The sequence below is a fragment of the Podarcis melisellensis genome (genome assembly GCF_964234715.1).
Source record: "Podarcis melisellensis genome assembly, chromosome: 14".
Lineage (NCBI taxonomy): Eukaryota > Metazoa > Chordata > Lepidosauria > Squamata > Lacertidae > Podarcis > Podarcis melisellensis.
Window position 1 is genome coordinate 49,479,990 of NC_138546.1, and position 18,882 is coordinate 49,498,871.

At 44.3% G+C, this 18,882-nt stretch overlaps 1 long non-coding RNA gene across 1 annotated transcript; it reads right to left on the minus strand.

Moving 5' to 3' along the window:
- Positions 1–2,756: 2,756 nt before the first annotated feature.
- On the minus strand, positions 2,757–11,293 carry LOC309356400. Its single transcript, XR_014162766.1, has 3 exons — positions 11,263–11,293; positions 5,140–5,227; positions 2,757–3,671 (listed from the first exon to the last, which is right to left on the minus strand). It is a non-coding gene; the product is annotated as an uncharacterized lncRNA (long non-coding RNA).
- Between the last annotated feature and the right edge of the window lie 7,589 nt (positions 11,294–18,882).

Genomic DNA, 18,882 nt, shown 5'->3' on the forward strand with positions numbered 1-18,882 from the left:
TTGACCACTTCATTGTCAGAATATTTCTCTCTTTCTCTCTCTCTCACACACACACTTTGGCTGTGAAGCAGAATCCACTCCAGTTAGTAAAACGAACACACAGTAAATCTTTTGTTTGAGTGTTGTAATGATGACTCCCAAGAGTGAAACAACTGAGACTTGAAAAAACACATTTCATTAAAACACCAGTGTGCAAATCTTGTTCCACTGTTGCTTTTCCTGGCAGCCAGTGTCCCCAAGCAGATAATCCCAATCCAGCCTGCTTTAGGTGAGCCCCTAACAAGGCTTGCTGGACAGCCTCTGGCAACCCTCTGCCTCCTAGCCTAACCTACTTCAAGGGGTTGCGATGAATAAGAATGGCAAATAGGCTTTATCTAATTGCTCTAATGATACAGGCAATTATCATATATACAAAAACTCACTTTGTGCTTGGTCACACTGTGTGTCCAAGAGATGGGTGTGGCTATGCAGATGTGGCAGGATTTTAGATGGCCAATGAGAATTGGTTCATGAAAACCTCCCAAGGGGATCTTACTAGATCTCCACCTACCCACCTTTTCTTTTTTCTTTTGGACAGTTTTGTTGAGACTTTTCATAATACACTACAATAAAAAGCAAACTAATCTAAACAAAGATAAAAACATAAGAAAGAGAAAGAGAAAAATGCAAAGTCCTCTCTTATAGGTAGATCTTAACTCTTATCCTACACAGAGAGAGGTGAACCCTTCCAGCGCTCACCTGGGAGCTTCCCTTTCTTCTCCCACCCCCACACCCAGGGAGACCTTCCCTTCCCTGCCTCTCACACAGAGTCCTCTACCAACCATCCATCACCTTCATCTGCATGTAGTCTCTTTGCTAATCCAGAGTATAGAATAAAAGCAAGAGCAAAGAAAAAGAAAACATAACAGACAAATAGAAATAATAGAGGGATGAAAAGGAAAAAAAAGAAAGAAAGAAAGAAAGAAAGAAAGAAAGAAAGAAAGAAAGAAAGAAAGAAAGAAAGAAAGGGAAATAAAATTAAAAGATAGAAGAAAAATCATTAGAAGAAAATACAGAAGGGGAGCATCCTATTTTCCACCTACTGTTTACATAAGGAAAGAAAATATGGTGGTTTAAAAGTTTCAATTCATGTGAGCATTCATCTTCTCCACATTCTGTTGAACAATATTTCTTTTGGGTTAAAATTTCTCTAGATCATGGGTAGGCAAACTAAGGCTCAATCTCCATATTGAATACTCCATATTGAATAATACTATTTTTTTCTGTCCTTGTCCTAATAATAATAATAATAATAATAATAATAATAATAATAATAATAATAATAATTTATTTCAGATCTGGCCCAATTGCCTTCTAAATCTGGCCCACGGATGGTCCGGGAATCAGCATGTTTTTAAATGAGTAGAATGTGACCTTTTATTTAATATGCACCTCTGGGTTATTTGTAGGGAATAGGAATTTCCCCCCCCCCAAAATATAGTCCGTCTCCCCACTGTCTGAGGGACAGTGGACCGGCCCCCTGCTGAAAAAGTTTGCTGACCCCTGATCTAGATCATTCATTTCCTTTCCCACGAAAAGTCCAACAGTTATTACTGATAAATGTTAACCATATTTTGTCTTTTAATTTTACTCTGTTAGTTCCCTCAATTATTACTCCATATTGAATAATACTATTTTTTTCTGTCCTTGTCCTAATAATAATAATAATAATAATAATTTATTTCTACACCACCCATCTGGCTGGGTTTCCCTAGCCACTCTGGGCGGCTTCCAACAGAAGGTTAAAAATACATTAAAACATCAGTCGTGAAAAACTTCCCTAAACAGGGCTGCCTTCAGATGTCTTCTAAATGTCATACAGTTGATTATTTCTTTGACATCTGGTGGGAGGGCGTTCCACAGGGTGGGCACCACTATATTAAAGCCTCTTCACTGTGATCACACACATGACCAATATTCCATTTTTATTTCTTATTATATGCCCACTTATTCATGTACCGTTCCATACGTTCACCTCCTTTCCTGCTATATTCTGTTTCCTGTTGTGATTACAATCGTATCCCAATCTTGTCCTTTGGAACCTTTCTTTTTCATTTTTCCAGTCTTTTTCCAGAGGTAATACCATAGCTTTAATAACAACATTCTCTATAAGTTCACTCCAGATCATATACAGAGTTCTTTCTCTCTGCTGAAACTGAAGAAAGGCCAGGGCTGAAGTCTCAAAGCTAAAAGTCTCAGCTCCATTGGCACCCTATCCAGGTAGTTCTCCAAATCTCCAAACCCTAGGATGGAGGCCATTTTCATTTCCACGTGACTATTTGCTGCCTTCAATTGGGTTCTTTTTTGATCCAGTCCTACCAACTTTCCATCCATTTGGTCTGGGACTTCTGCATATTCCCCATTTCCATTTTCTACCTGATATTTCTCTGACTTGTCATCTGGTTCATTTTGTTTATTTTCTTAATCAAACATTGGTCTGATCATTTTTCATTGTTCAGTCATCAACTACTGAACAATACCAACAGTCACTGGTTGATCCAAAAGTACCTTTATCATACTGGATGTTATCAATATTCTGATTTTTATTATTAGCTACTCAATTCTCCTTAACATATCCTCCATCACAATCCTTGGCTTCCGCAGCTGAGACAGTTACCTATTATTTTTCTCATGGTTACAATAATCACTCTACTTTTAGTTTCCCAATGCTTTAGTGACAGGGAACAAAAAAAGCGGGGGGGGGGGGAAATACAGGGATTCCTATTGTCCATTTTAATCTTTCTTACCCACAAAATGGACTCTCATTACAGTTTCCCCCCCAAACTATATTTTTAAAGATTTGAAGATTCTTTAATTGTGTTACCTGTTTTTCGGGTGATTGCATGGCATTTGGGCAAGACGGTGTTTTCATCTGCCTACCAGCTTGTTATAACTGCCCAAGCTTCAAAGCATAGACAACAAAACAACAGTTTTGATCTAGGCATCTTGAGAATATTTCCAGATCACTATCAATCACCACATAATTATCTTCTGTCAGCCAGAGCTAGCAGAAAAATATTTGGATCTCCATGCTTCTCCCGGAAGTCTCCCACCTACCCGCCATTCCGTCAACCAACATAATTTTCAGCAAGTGTCTCACCTTTAGTGTCTGTGCATTGTTATTTCTAATTGTTGCTATCCACCACTGTTTTTTGAAGGCATGTTTCTGCATGATAATGCTAGCTGAGCCATCTCTCTGTCTTTGACTGCCTTCTTTTCTCTCTCCTGGGCTGTGGCCAGCATTTACCCCTCCCATCCCCTGTGTGGAGTCTGGATCTGCCATACTTTGTGTTGGTTTAGCTTAAGCTGGTGTAATTTACACTGGCTTTGCAGCCTTCTCATGAGGGCACAAAAAGGGCAACACTTTAAGGCAGAGCTGGTTCAATACATTTTGCTGCCTCAGGCAAAGGACAAGATGGCGCCCTCCCCCAAGGCACATATAGCAGCCAATTGAACTGGTAGATGAATCTTACTGGTGAAAAGGAGAGTGTCTTTCACTGCACTTGAGGGCAGCAGGTGAGTGTAGGGTGTATAGGGCAGGCCACATGGCACTCATAGCTCTGGTCACTTCCCCACCTCAGCATCTGCTGCCTGAGGCAGCTGCCTCACTCTGCCTCATCATAGGGCTGGTCCTGCTTTAAGAGAATTTACTATTTAAGGAGGCAACAAAGCATTACCTTTCCAAAGATAAAAGGTGAAGAGAGAGATGTTGCAACCAGGAAGAATAAGGTGTTTTCTATGGTTTGGGCAGTTTAATTATAGAAACTAAGTCCCATGGACTGCAAGAAGATCAAACCTCTCCATACTGAAGGAAATCAACCCTGAGTGCTCACTGGAAGGACAGATTGTGAAGCTGAGGCTCCAGTACTTTGGCCACCTCATGAGAAGAGAAGACTCCCTGGAGAAGACCCTGATGTTGGGAAAGATGGAGGGCACAAGGAGAAGGGGACGGCAGAGGACGAGATGGTTGGATAGTGTTTTCGAGGTTACCAGCATGAGTTTGACCAAACTGCGGGAGGCAGTGGAGGACAGAGGTGCCTGGCGTTCTCTGGTCCATGGGGTCACGAAGAGTCGGACACGACTAAAAGACTAAACAACAACAACAAAGTGCATTCTAATAATATTAAATAAAATTATTATTATTATTATTATTATTATTATTATTATTATTATTATTTTATTATTTATATGCTGCCCATCTGACTGGGTTGCCCCAGATACTCTGAGTGGCTCCCAACAGAATATTAAAAACATAATAAAACAACAAGCATTAAAAACTTCTCGAAATAGGACTGCCTTCAGATGTCTTCTAAAAGTCAGATACTTTCCTTGACATCTGATGGGAGGGCTTTCTACTGATGTGAGACTACTGAGAAGGCCCTCTGCCTGGTTCCCTGTAACCTCGCTTCTCGCAGTGAGGGAACTGCCAGAAGGCCCTCGGAGCTGGACCTCAGTGTCCAGGCTGAGCAATGGGGGTGGAGATGCTCCTTCAGGTATACAGGGCCAAAGCCATTCAGGGCTTTAAACCTTATACCCTTATAATATGTGTTGGTGGTATACCTGGCATTACCTGGCCTCTAAGTGTTTAATAACCACAGAGACCTCATATGCCTATACCCCCCCCCTCAATTTTTCAAACTGCACATTATCAGCTTCACAACTGCACAATTCTTCCCCCAGCTCCACATTTTGTGAACATTATCCACCCTTTTGGGTGACAATCAATGCTTTGCCTTGTTTCAAAATCATTGCTCCTTAGGGGGTTGCTATTGTTACTGTAGAGTTGGAAAAGGTTCAGAAAGGGGAAAGCAAAATGATAAAGGAGGCGAAGAAACTCTCCCATTAGGAAAGGTTGCAGTGTTTGGGACTTTTTACTTTGGAGAAAAACGGTTTAGTCCTGCTGGCCACATGACCTGGAAAGCTGTCTGTGGACAAACGCCAGCTTTGTTCGGCCTGAAAAGTGAGATGAGCGCGGCACCCCATAGTCACCTTTGACTGGACTTAACTGTCCAGGGGTCCATAACCTTTTACTAGTGCCACTTAGGTTATCTACCTATGGAAAGCCAGTTTTTTAGCATGTAAGGAGGCAGGAACTATTACCTGAACTGGTCCTCCATTGTTGATCTGTTTGGGTCTCATTCCAAGTGATTCCCACTTCACTTTCAATCTTTATTTGGATGGATATGATCTGAATTACAAGAGTGAACCATGTGACCTATTCTCTCTTAGATGACAAACAAAATATAATATACTAATATAAAAACTAATATAAACACCTCCTTAAAAAATAATAATTTTGAGTGTGCCAGGGTGCCCTTCTCCATTTAGAAAGGCACCAGTGAGTGAGCTCAATTGAATTGTAACGTTGGCACAGAGAAGAACTAACACGGCGTCTATCACTTCACCCTGATTTGTGCCCTTTTCTCAACTAGTAGAGCATCCAATTGCACTCTAATTATGCGATCATTTAGATTAATCAGTATTTCTCAGCATCCGTTGATTACAAAATTGCTCATTGAAGGCACGGTTCAGTTCAGATATCAACTCTGCCATTGTAGCTGTAGTGCTTAGCATATGCTTAGATCCCAGTAGTTCCATCCCTAGAGAACTGGCATCTCCTGGGCTCCCTGAACCAAACGCTTGATCTAAAAGAAATGCACCACACTTCAGAAAGTGTGGCATGAAGGAAACAGCCTTGAGTAGCACCAAATGGTAGAAGCAATCATGACTCCCAGTACTGGAATAAGGAAGGGGAATGGCCCTTGGATAGCATAAATTATGTGCATTTTGAAGTCTAAAGAATAATCTCTGCCTATCTGCCCCTCTCCAGCTAATATCTCTGTCTGGTGTAAGGCTTTTCTGTCTATTTTGGGTCCCTCCCTTAGCATGGAACAGAGGGGAGGAGAGACCCTTTCATTGGCCTGCAGAGGCTCTACAATTTTGCTTTGGAGTTTCCTTCCCTTCCCTTTCTGATATGTTGTGTTCTTAAAGGTAAAGGTAAAGGTACCCCTGCCCGTACGGGCCAGTCTTGACAGACTCTGGGGTTGTGCGCCCATCTCACTCAAGAGGCCAGGGGCCAGCGCTGTCCGGAGACACTTCCGGGTCACGTGGCCAGCGTGACATTGCTGCTCTGGCGAGCCAGAGCTGCACACGGAAACGCCGTTTACCTTCCCGCTGGTAAGCGGTCCCTATTTATCTACTTGCACCCGGGGGTGCTTTCGAACTGCTAGGTTGGCAGGCGCTGGGACCGAGCAGCGGGAGCGCACCCCGCCGCAGGGATTCGAACCGCCGACCTTTCGATCGGCAAGTCCTAGGCGCTGAGGCTTTAACCCACAGCGCCACCTGCGTTGTGTTCTTACTTTCAGATTAAAAGGCCAAGGGCAGAGTCTGCATTGCTTCTACTATTTACTTACTTACGTATCGCCCACCTTTTAATCTAAGATTCTGGGGCAGGTTACAACATTAAAACACAATATTTAAAACAGTTTAGAACTTCTTACAATCACAAAACAAGGTGGGTATCCGTGCAACATCCAGCAATTTTATTGCACAGTGTCCAGATCAAGGGAAGTTATAGCACCATTCTGTTCTGCCTTGGTCAGACCCCACCTGGAGTCCTGGATCCGGCTCTGGGCACCACAGTTTCAGAAGGATGCTGACAAGCTGGAACATGTGCAAAGGAGGATGGCCAAGATGATAAAGGAATATAATAATAATAATAATAATAATAATAATAATAATAATAATACCTTTAAAATTTATTCATATTTCACTTAATAACAACAAAAACAAACAGCAGTCAAGGACAAAGAATAATAAAATTGTAGAATTGGAAGGGACCCTTGGAGTCATCTAGTCCAACCCCCTGCAATGCAGGAATCTCAGCTCAAGCATCCATGACAGATGGCCAGCCAATCTCTGCTTAACAACCTCCAAGGAAGGAGAGTTCACCACCTTCTGAGGGAGCTCATTCCACATGTGGACCTCTCTACCTTCCTGTGCTGACAGGGAAACCTGTTGTTATTGTTTAGTCGTTTAGTCGTGTCCGACTCTTCGTGACCCCATGGAAACCTAGCTGAGGGCTATTGCAAAGATTATTTGCAGAATGAAAGGAAGGATGCCCACAATGGCCATCTTGACAGTAAACTAAGCAAAACAAAGTGCTGCACCCCACCCAGGAGAACCCCTCACCTTTCATAATTCCATGGCCCTTGCAAGAGTTTTGCTTCTGTCTACTAAGAGCAAGCAAATGGTGACTGTCATTGTCACACTTCAAGAACTTTCAGCTGAAGCTTTAGTTGGGTGAACATGCACAAGCAAAGAGGAGCTTGATGGTGGCATTCAACTACTCACTTCCACTCTCACTCTTTCAACTGACTTGAAGATCCTATCTGGATTTTGGAACGCCTGGTTCCTCCACAGAAGAAGAAGAAGGGGAGTTTGGATTTGATATCCCGCTTTATCACTACCCTAAGGAGTCTCAAAGCGGCTCACAATCTCCTTTCCCTTCCTCCCCCACAACGAACACTCTGTGAGGTGAGTGAGGCTGAGAGACTTCAAAGAAGTGTGACTGGCCCAAGGTCACCCAGCAGCTGCAGGTGGAGGAGCAGAGATGCGAACCCGGTTCCCCAGATTACGTGACTACTGCTCTTAACCACTACACCACACTGGCTCTCTCACAGAATCCCGTTTATCCATCTATCCCAGTACTCTCTAGTTTACGCTGACTGACAGCAGTCCCCCCCCCCCCCCCGCTTATTAGCTGCTACCAAATAACATTTTTCAAAATGGAAGTGATTGAACCTAGAACCTCTAGCCATAAGCCAAGGCACAAGACTCTGTGGAACTGTTTCCAGTCAGAATAGCAATGTGGGACTAGATAGATGGATAAATCACCTGACCTACTTATGTTCCATCACAGCCATAGGCAGCGAATCAGAGTCATAGAATTGTAGAGTTGGAAGGGGTCCCATGGGTCATCTAGTCCAACCCTGCCCTCCCAGGTCAGCCCAAGCCTGGTTTCCTCTCAGCATGATAGGAACCCAGAGGGCCTAAGTTTTGCAAGCTCTGGAAAGCCACACCAGGCTCAGTCCCTAAAACCAATGACACTGAAAAAAGATATTTTAATCCATTTTTATCTATTTCTTTTGGGATCAACCCCAAGTTCCTACATGGGGGAAAGAACCCAGAGCCCCCAACAAATCTGCATAAAGGGATTCTCCCCCCCACCCTTCTTTCCTCATTCAGAAGCTAAGATGGAGTTTTAGCCCTGCATGAACCCTTTTCAGATTAAAAATTGTCCCCACGTACGTTGCATGCACTCCACGCCGAATAATTCTCTTAATAAGAATCAATTACCTGTTCGTATATTTTCTCTCTCTTTCTCCCTCTCTCGATTCCTTTTTTACTGTCTAGTTGCATGAAACAAGTCCCGAGGGACGGACAAGATTATGTTTTTAAACCATTAATTTCTTCTGATTATCATACTGCTTTCCTCATGCTAATTGCAAAAACCCGATGGGAGCTCACTAACGTGAGGTACAGCCAGGGAGAGACGACAAAAGCAGAAGTCAGCAAAGGTGGAGGTTTGATACCCTCCTTGCAAGTTTTACAGGTTTAATAAAAGGGAAATGTGAAGGGCCCTTTTGCAGTGGAAGAGCAGCTGCCTCTGCCTTTTCTCGTTTGCTTATTTCCTCCAGCTGTCTTATAAAATGACAACTGACTCTAAATCCATGGAGGAGGCAATTCCCTTTGTGGCTCCAACAGGGAGGACTTCCTGGCAAACCTGTGGTGCAGCCAGGTGGATGGGTGTGAATCAAGTAAAAGGCTGGTCACTTAGCCATCTCCCTCTCTTGCCTCTTGCTCTTTGCCTCGTCATCTGCTTCCTGGGATATAGTCTCTCATGCCTCATCCTTAACAAAGGTTGAAGACCCATGTTCTAAGTCAGAGACGCAGCTCAGACTTGACTTTAAATCTATATCTACAATATGTACCTGTAACTGCAACCTAAGCCTCCCTTCAGATTGCTGCTGAATGTGAACTGTGAGTAAATTCTATTCTTAATTCTAAGAAGACTATTTTGTGCTGCTATTGTTTTGAGACAGAATATAAGGGGGAAATACCAGGAAAAATCCAGGCTGCACTAAGGCATCCTAGATTGCTTCATTAAAAGGCTAAAACCAGCCAATCAACAGCTTCCTACTTGCTGCAAAGGAATGTGCTCTGCTCTGCGCTCACTCATGTAAGGAAGGACAATATCTAGCTATTATATCCTCTCCTACCTTCCAGACACATTTCTACACCTCTAAGCAAAGGTTCTTAAAGAGCATTCCAGGAAAGACTCCTTGCATGGTCCACAAAATCCTACTCTTCTTCTGGGTGCTAAATAATATGGAATGGAGAGGCCTGGCCCCTGGGAGGAGCCAAGGGGGCAGCTGCCCCCCCCCGTCAAGTACTGGAAAGAAATAAAAATAACTAACTAACCAATTGTATCACAGATAGCTCAATTCTGCCCCCCCCACCTCATAAATCCTGACCACACCCATGGGAGTCTTCACCACATTTCAGCCTTCTATGTTACCTCATAATTTTTATACCACTAACTGTCACTGAGCAACTGAGCCCTGATAAGTACCGGTACAGTATTTATAAATATGGGCCTAAAAAAACTCTTTCCCAGTCTTCACTCTCCTGGCTCGTTCATGCTCTCTCATCCATTAATCAATGTCTTCCTGATAATATGCTGCCTAGACTGGGATTTAATATTCCTGTTATCATTACATCAACAACTGATTATGAATAGTGCTCATGATCTGTACACTTATACAGTTCCAGGCTGGAGTCCACAGAAGTTCATGGTGCAAATATGCTTATTCATGATTTGATTGTGGATTAACAGGCTGGTCTGGCATGCATTACCAAGACGGGTGAGAAAGCTGGGTAGGCCTGACCATACCCACCTGTGCCCACCTGGGTTTTCAGTACTGCAGCAGGCTAGCCTAGGGGATTGAGGCAGGGGTGTTGCTATTTTCTATAGGGGCGCCATCTCCTGGACCAGGAAGCCTATTGACCTTGGGATGGGCTTAGAGGGTCTGCACCTGGAGTTGGGCCAGAGAAACAGATATGGGATGTGACTGGTCTACTGGCAGCCCTGTTGCCCAGCAGCACCCTTGATCTGGCTGGCCAAGGTATCTCTGGGATATTGTTGGAGGACCCCAAAACAACAGTCCTGGATGACTTCAATATCCATGTGGAGATTGCTGTCAGGCCAGCTTGAGACTTCATGGCCTCCATGATAGCCATGGGTCTCTCTCAGATGGTCATTGGCCCAGTGCAGCAGGCAGGGCACATTCCTGTACATCCCAAGTGATATGAGAGATGGACTGAAGATAGGGGGGGTGCAATGCACTTCCTTGTTATGGTCAGACCATGGTTAAATTTAGACTAAAGATGGTCGCTCCCCCCTGTAAGGGTGGTGGGCTCATTCAGATGGCCCACCCACACAGACTGGTGGAGCTTGATTTGTTCCTGAATGCTCTGGGAAATTTTCCAGTGGAGAAAGCTGGTGATCCTGTTGAAGCCCTTATCTCACTGTGGAAGGGTGAGGTGAAACAAGTGACACAATTGCTCCTGCGCATCTTCTTCAGCATTCTGTAGCCCAGGCAGCTCCTTGGTACTTTGAGGGGCTCCAGACTATGAAACAAACTTTGTGAAGATTGGAGCACATGGTGCAAGTCTCACTCTAAAGCTGACCAAACACTGGTAAGGACACATAACCATGCCTACCATGATGCTAGGAACTGGCAGGACTCTGATGAGTGTGTGGCGGAAGACAGGTTGGAGAAGTGGCCTGTGATTTGTGGAGTTTTGTGTCCTCCGCCACATCTGCTGTAAGTGTGTGCTTTTGCCAATAAAGAATTAAACCCCCAGCTGTTTGTCCTCCTTGACTGGACCAGCTTTGGGGAATTGTGGGAAGGTTTACTTTAGTAGAGTTAAATAATCCCCTTTATAAATTTATGCAGTGATCAGCTTGTACTGACCCGTCTGAGTTCTACTAATGAAGATGCCTTCCTGGTAAAAAATCCCAGTTTGAATCCCTCTTAAAGAATACACACACGGATCTGATTCATATTAATATAAAACTTTTACTCTCAGATTCATTCAGGTTTACAGAACTGTACCAGAAGGCAGGCTTAGGTTACATAACAAGCAAATAAACTATACCAGAGGGAAGTTGGTCCTGAGGTGACTGCAACTGAGCAGTTATCTTTCAAAACCTTCAGCAACCGATGAACTGGTTGTCACAGCAACCGGTTAGAACATGGAGGCCGTTAGTCCTCTGCTGGAATGTTGCACTTGGCGGCACCTTTACATCCCACAGGAATGGGAATTGGGGGCGCTGGATTACGGTGAAGGAGGTGAGGACAGGTGCCCCACCTAGGCCCAAAGTCACACTAGGCCAGTGTTTCCCAACCTTGGGCCTCCAGATGTTTTTGGCCTACAACTCCCATCATCCCTAGCTAGCAAGACCAGTGGTCAGGGATGATGGGAATTGTAGTTCAAAAACAGCTGGAGGCCCAAGGTTGGGAAACACTGCACTAGGCCTCAAAACTGTCCAAAATTCCTTTTGTCTTCTAAAAATAATCCACAGCTAAAGTTTTCCTCTGTTTTCTCACAAGATGTTGTTGCAAAGGCAAAGAGTTACTTTTATCAGTATGAGAGAGCTTCAAAAAGGCTAATGAATAGGCTCTGTCATTGCCAAGAATACTCAGGCCTGGGAACTGACTCTTATCTCATTCGGTTGTAACACATCTTGGACACGCTGCACCACAAGGCTCCTTGACCCCCTTGGCTTCTCACCCCTTTCCTGGGAAGAGTCCAAAAGAGTCCCAAGACAGGAGCTTTCTGTTCATGCTCAGGGGAACTCATGAGGCAGGACTCTTGAGGAGGAGGAGAAAGGGGAGGGAACTAGAAGGGGAATATATGCTCTGTGCAAAAGGCTGTGAACTCGTGCTTGTTTTGTGAATCTATCACACTTGCTCCTTCTACCAGCCAGATGGTAGAAATAAAGCTTTTTCTCTGAAACTATTCCTTGAGTGTCTGTTGACTCCTATTTTCCCCGTCCTGGGCGCAAAGCTCTTCTCACCCGAGGCTAAAAAGGCTACAACAGTGGTTCCATTCCTACCTTCAAGAGCAAGTCCAAAGAGTAGCATTGAGAGAGTGCCTTTCAGCCTCCTGGCAGCTATGTTATGGGGTGTTGCAGGACCCCCTATCTCCAGTGCTATTTAATATCTACATGAAGCCACTGGGAGCTTAGGGACAAGGTGCCATCAGTATACTGATGACACAGCTCTATTTCTTCATAACATCTAAACTGGGAGAAGCTGCATAGTCCCTGGGCCATTGCCTGGATGCAGTGGTGAAATGGATGAGGAAAAACAAACTGAGTTTGAATTCTGCCAAGACAGAGGCACTGTGGGTGAATAGCTCCCGTGTCTGAGAAATTAGTCACTTGCCTACCCTGAATAGGGTTGCATTCCCCCTCCCAGTTTGGGGGTACGTCTGTATCCAGCTCTGTCACTGGAGGCTCAGGTAGCTTAAGTGGCTAGAAGTGCCTTTTACCAACTGCAACTGGTTCAACAGTTATGGCCATTTTTGGACTGGGAAATCCTTGCCACAGTAGTTCATGTGTTGGTTTTTTCAGGCTGGATTACGGAATTACTGCAATGCCCTCAATGTGGGACTTCCCTTATGCTTGATCTGGAAGCTGCAGTTAGTGCAGAATGCTGCAGCACAATTGCTGGCAGGAGTGAGGAATCAATATATAACACCTGTAATTAGAGATCTGCACTGGTTGCCAATTTGCTACCAGGCCAAGTTCATGGTGTTATTATTAGTTTATGAAGCCCTGAACAACTTGGAACCAGTTTACCTCAGTTACCCAAACTGACTGTTTTGATTGGCAGAATTGGCACTAATAAAGGTTCCACCCATTCTGCATTTGTAAGAATGTAGTATAGTCTGGCAGCATCTACACTTTGGAACTCCCTGCCAATTGAGATTAAGCAGGCCCTTCACTGAACTCTTTTGGAGCCTGCAAAAATAAAATAAAATATCTTGTTCAGACAAGCCTACCTAGATGGTTAAAAGTTGAGGTGCGGTACTTTTAATCTGTTTTAATATTTTAACATGTGTGTTTTAAAGCAGAGTTGTGATTTTACTGATTTTGCTGTTTTATCTTTTACAAACTGCTTTGAGGGTTTTTTAAATAATCAAATGGTACCGTCATACCTCGAGTTGAAGTTGCTTCAGGTTGAGTGTTTTCGGGTTGCACTCCGTGGTGACGCAGAAGTAATGGAATGCGTTATTTTCGGGTCTCGCTGCGCATGCGCAGACGCTCAAAATGATGTCAATTGCATGCACAGAAGCGGCGAATCGTGACCTGCGCATGCGCAGACATGGGTTGTGTTCGCTTCAGGATGCGAGCGGGGCTCCAGAACGGATCCTGTTCACATCCAGATCCTGTATATAAAAGCCTGGACTAGGTCACAGGTTCTCAGGACCACAGACAGTTCACTGTGGGCCTGTTACAAACTCAGCCTGGATACTAGGTGAACCAAAGGGCCCTTCAGATGTTACAGCAGGGTAGGAGACCTGTGGCACTCCAAATGTGTTTGAATTACAAAGCCCTAAACGACTTAGGCCCCAAATATCTGAATATTCTTTCTCTACAGTTAGTACTAAGATTACCAGATGGGGGCCTTCTTGATAGTTCCACCTCCCTCAGAATTTCAGGGGAATGGTCCAGGGCAGCCCCTACATTTTGGGACAGAACTATGCCTGGCATCTTCACTATACAGCTTTAGGCAAATGCTGAAGACACACCTCTTAACCCTGGCCTTTGGCACTTGATAGGTGCTTTTCAAGGTCCACTCCATTCCTTTGGTCTGATCCAGCATGGGTCTTCTGACATTCTTAGGTTCTGATACATAAAATAAATGTGTAAATCAGGTTCCCCCCTTGAGTCCTTTATCTATAACTGCATGTGGGGCAGATATCCCAATCAGGATACCATGTTCAAAGCTTTACACTCTCTAAAATGAGCCTGAAACTTGGGTTGTCTTCGGGTTTTCCAAGAAGAGATTTGCAACTGTCAATGCATGCAGCCTCTGGAAATCCTTTTCCTGCTTAGCCAGAAGAGGCACCAGGGACTTGGTTTTACAATTAAAAACTCCAGCAGCAGATGCTACTAAGGTAATATTTAGCAACGACATGGACAAACTCTTCCCAGGTAAATGTGGGTATGGTTAATCACAATTAAAGTAGGTTGACAGTTCCTTGGCAACACACACTGAGCTTCCTTTGCTGAACATATTCAAACCTGCTGAGAATACTTTTGATGTCATTATTAAATCTTGCCATTTTTATACTAATATTGCCCGCTTGGAATATATAGCAGGCCTTGAGAATTGTCAGTTTGTTTCCATAGAATGGCAATAGATTTTGTGCATTGCATTTTTCACTGATAAAAGTTAGGGGGATCTGAACAGCTCAAGACCTGGAAGCAAGTCTGATCTACAATGCATTGCATGACTAAAGATGCACACACGACATTAGCCATATTGGGATCCATCAAGGTGTGTAAACACTGTTATGTATCAGATACTGTTGACTATCCAATATCACTACAGTCATCAATTTACTGCTACTGCTAATAACACTTAACATTTATGTAGTACTTCTGAGCATTCAAACTGTTTGCAGCATCCTTACAAGGTGGCAAATATTAGTATATCTAGTAGTTTATGTCAGATTAAGTTTCAAATACCCCCCCCCAAATTATCACTTAGACTACAATCCTATAAACACCTTACCTAGGAGTAAGTCCTATTACTCCTCAGTGGGACTTACTTATGCACAGGTATGTATAAAATTGTACTGTTGGTATCCAAGCAACAACATCCGCTCATTATATGCCATCAGAAGAGGGCATTCTCTATGACAGCCCCTAAATTTTGGAACAACACTGTGCCTGGCAGCTTCACTATACAGCTTTTGGCAGATGCTGAAGGCACACCTCTTAACCCCAGCCTTTGACACTTGAGATGTGTTTTGTCAAGGTCCACTCCATTCCATTGGTCTGATGAAAATCAAATATCACAGCTTAATATCAAATGCTGAAACCAATTTATTTAATGGATTTCTAACTTGCCCTTTTGGGATTATACCAGAGTTTCCCAAATTTGGGTATCCAGCTGTTGTTGGACTACAACTCCCATCATCCCTATTTAGCAGGACCAGTGGTCAGGGGTTATGGGAACTGTAGTAAAAAAACCCCCGCAGCTGGAAACCCAAGTTTGCGAAACCTTGGTGTATACCTTCTCAAGGAGGTTAGAACAAATTAATACAAATAACATTAAGATTCCAACATTTAAAACAGCTGTTAAAAAAATTAACATAATAAATTAAACAGCTGCATATGGAACAGTTCTTAAATAGACCAGCCTCTCACCGTCTACCAATCACCCAAATGCAAACTAAGGGAAGGGCTACAGGCCCAGGGGTGGAGAATCTGCTTGAAGGCCCTGGGTTCAATCCCTGGCATCTCAAAGAAGGGCTGGGGAAGTCCTGGAGAGCCTCTGCCAGTCAGTGTAGGCAATACTGATCTGGATGGATCAATGGTCTGGCTTGGCAGAAGACAGCTCCCTGTGTTCCTTTGTAGAATTAAAAATGTATTCAGGATTTCCCAAAGGGTCAAGTTGAGGGGAAAGTGGCCAATTTTCCCTGGGGAGAGCATTCCAGAGTCAGGGGCCACCCTCCAACCCTCACCAGAGAGCAGGGCTTACCATGACACGGTCAGCAAATCTGTCAATATCACTTTCACATTTTTCCAATCTGCAGTTCAGTTTAATTTAACCTATAATTAAATGGTAAAGACTCCTGATTTTGATGTTTGCAAGGTAAGAAAAAGACATGTAAGAACTGTCCCATACAAGGTCACCACTAAGTGCTATGCACATTTTGAGATACCCCACCTTAAATCTATGGTAGGGCAGAAAATGAAATGAACAAAGCAGCTTTCTGAACTGCTGCCGAAATCATATGCAGGAGAGCAGTATTTTCGGATTCTTTTAGCAATGCTAAGAAACTTGGTTGTTTTAACTGAAATGCATGAAACCATGTATTTGCTTCTTGGATGGTTGCACCCCATGTCAGACTTTTCTCTGCTTTCAGCCCTCTGCAGTGGAAGAGTTAACAGTCGATTAATGATACACTTCCAGAGTCAATAGTGGAGGCCTTTTATCCATCTCTTGTTAATTAGACACTTAAGTTCTTAATTAGCCACCATTAAATCAATCAGTCAATGAGGGTTTGGAAGGTTGGTTCAGGGGGAATTGTGGAAGCAATTGATCTAATCAGTTGCTCGCAAAGCAATCACTTATTCATTGTTGAGCAGCTGCCTTACCAAAGGACAAAAGCCATGTGTGTTTACCAGTGCTGTTTAAAGCAGAGAAGAGGTCACTAAGTGTCTCACAGTGTGCACAGGAGAAGCTGTCATGGACTGGCTGGATGCGGAGGAGTGGTGGGAGGCATAGCTGGACACCCTCAGGGGAAGAAGGTCAGGGGATTGATGGTACAATGAGTGGTCAGAGAGAGAAGGAGCAGACTGGGAGGAGGAGGAGTTGGAAGCAGAAAAGGCAACAGGCTTTGGGGAGCAGGAGGAGGCTGCGTCAGAGGGCAGTTCAGACTCCAAGGCAGAAGCAGAGGCTGGAGTCGTGGGCCAGGAGACAGAGAGACAGGCTGCTGAAGAAGTCAGGGAGTCTCTCCCTCCTGCTGCAACCAGCTCCTCTCTGGGCTGGTCTCCTAGAACATGCAGAGAAATAAAGAGGGCAGAACAAAGGGGGGGTCGTGGGCATGTGCAGTATGCAGTTTGGAGTGAAGGAGCCTTAGGAAGTGGCAGGAAAGCGGGGACTTTCAGACCTCACTACTGCCTTCTTGGAGCAAGACCTGCTGAGACCTGCATGCACTGTCTTGAATAAAGTTAACTTCACTGACACTGTGTTTTACTTTGATTTCTGACCTACGTTTCACTCCCACCCCTGACGGTGGGAAAATAAATTTTGAAAGGGCTGTGTACTCACCTGTACAGAGATCTTTCCAAGGTAAATCTAAATATTATCCATTTGCAGAATTAAAGTAAAAGTAATTAATGCAATGCTCACCACCATCCTCCTCTCTCTATAAAAAAAAAAAACTATCCATGGCAAGAAACATAACCTAAGGTGGGGCTATGCAGATAAAGAGGTGTGACTATGCAGCTTGAATATTTGGCATCTGTACAGTATTTGACAGACATCTTTGTTGGAATATATATGAAGGTAGCAGAGAAAATATTAGATAAAAATAATAAATCATTATTATATTATATTATATTATTATACAAACATTAGTGAGCGTAGAGCACATTCCTTTGCAACAAACAAAGCTGTTGATTAGCTGGTTTCAGCCTTTTAATGAAGCAATCTAGGATGCCTTAGTGCAGCCTGGATTCTTCCTGCTATTTCCCCCTTATATTCCCTCTTGAAACAATAGCAGCACAAAATAGTATTCTTAGAATAAAAATAGAGTTTATTCACAGTTCACATTCAGCAGCAATCTGCAGGCAGGTGTAAGTTGCAGTTACAGGTACATTTGAAGATTAAAATGAAGAGAAGTCTGAGCTAAGTCTCACAGTTACAACATGGGCCTCCATCCTTTGTTACGGATGAGCCATGAAGGCAGGATGAACAGCAGATGAAGAGATCAAAAGAGCAAGAGTCTAAAGAGAGATGCTGCATGACCATCCCTTTTATTTGGGCCATGCCCATCTATCTGGTCAGACTTGGGGGAAAGTGGCTCCTACAGGTTTGCCAGGAAGTCCTCCCTGTCGGAGCCACATTCATCTGTGTGCCCATTTTAGCAAGCAGGAAATGTTGGACTTGACTGCTCTCTCTAGATATCCACAATGAATCTTCAGTGTTGATATTTGACAGTTGCTTAACAGCGGCATGCAACAATATTTTTTATCTGATCAGGAAACTGCACAAATATATGTGAAATTAAGATTCTTTTGCTACAAAGTGTAACAGTTTAAACTTCTTTGCATTGAATTGCAATTGCCATTTTATCACCCATTTGTAGAGTTTCTTTTCAAACTTTCACAAACCCTTTTTGATGACCCTGAACAATTTAATATCACCAGCAAAGTTGATCACCTCACTACTCAGTCCTATCTCTAGATCAGGGGTCCTCAAACTATGGTCCTTGGGCCAGATCCGGCCTGCCAGGGTCCGGGACCTGGCCTGGCTGGGCTCGGGAGGGGATTGCAGAGAAGAGAGGTGCCCTGCATGCCCTGGACCCTGTGCACCCTGTCTCCTGCTTGCAGCCTCCTTGCCTGCCTGTGAGCGCACTGCCCGGGCAGCCCTGCCCGCCCACCAGCCTCCCCACCCCGGAGGCCGATGGTGCGTAGTCTGTGGCTGCCCCTGCCTGCCTGCCTGGGCCGCTGCCTGCTGCAGTGGGAAGATGGCTGCAGCCATGGGTGAAGACGGTCTCGGCACAAGGGCCTTGCTGGTGCTGCAGCGCACCGCGCCCTCACTGCCACCTCCCAGGGCACCCGCCTCACCTCCCCAGGGCCCTCACCCCAATCACCTGATGTGGTGCGCCTGCAGGGCCATGACGTGGAGTTTGTGATGCGCCAGGCGACAGTGATGATTGGGTGCAACTCGTCACAGGGCGCCGTGGACACGAAAATGGGCCGCACCAGCACCCGCAGTGAGTCGGGAGTTGTGGGGACGGGTGACACAT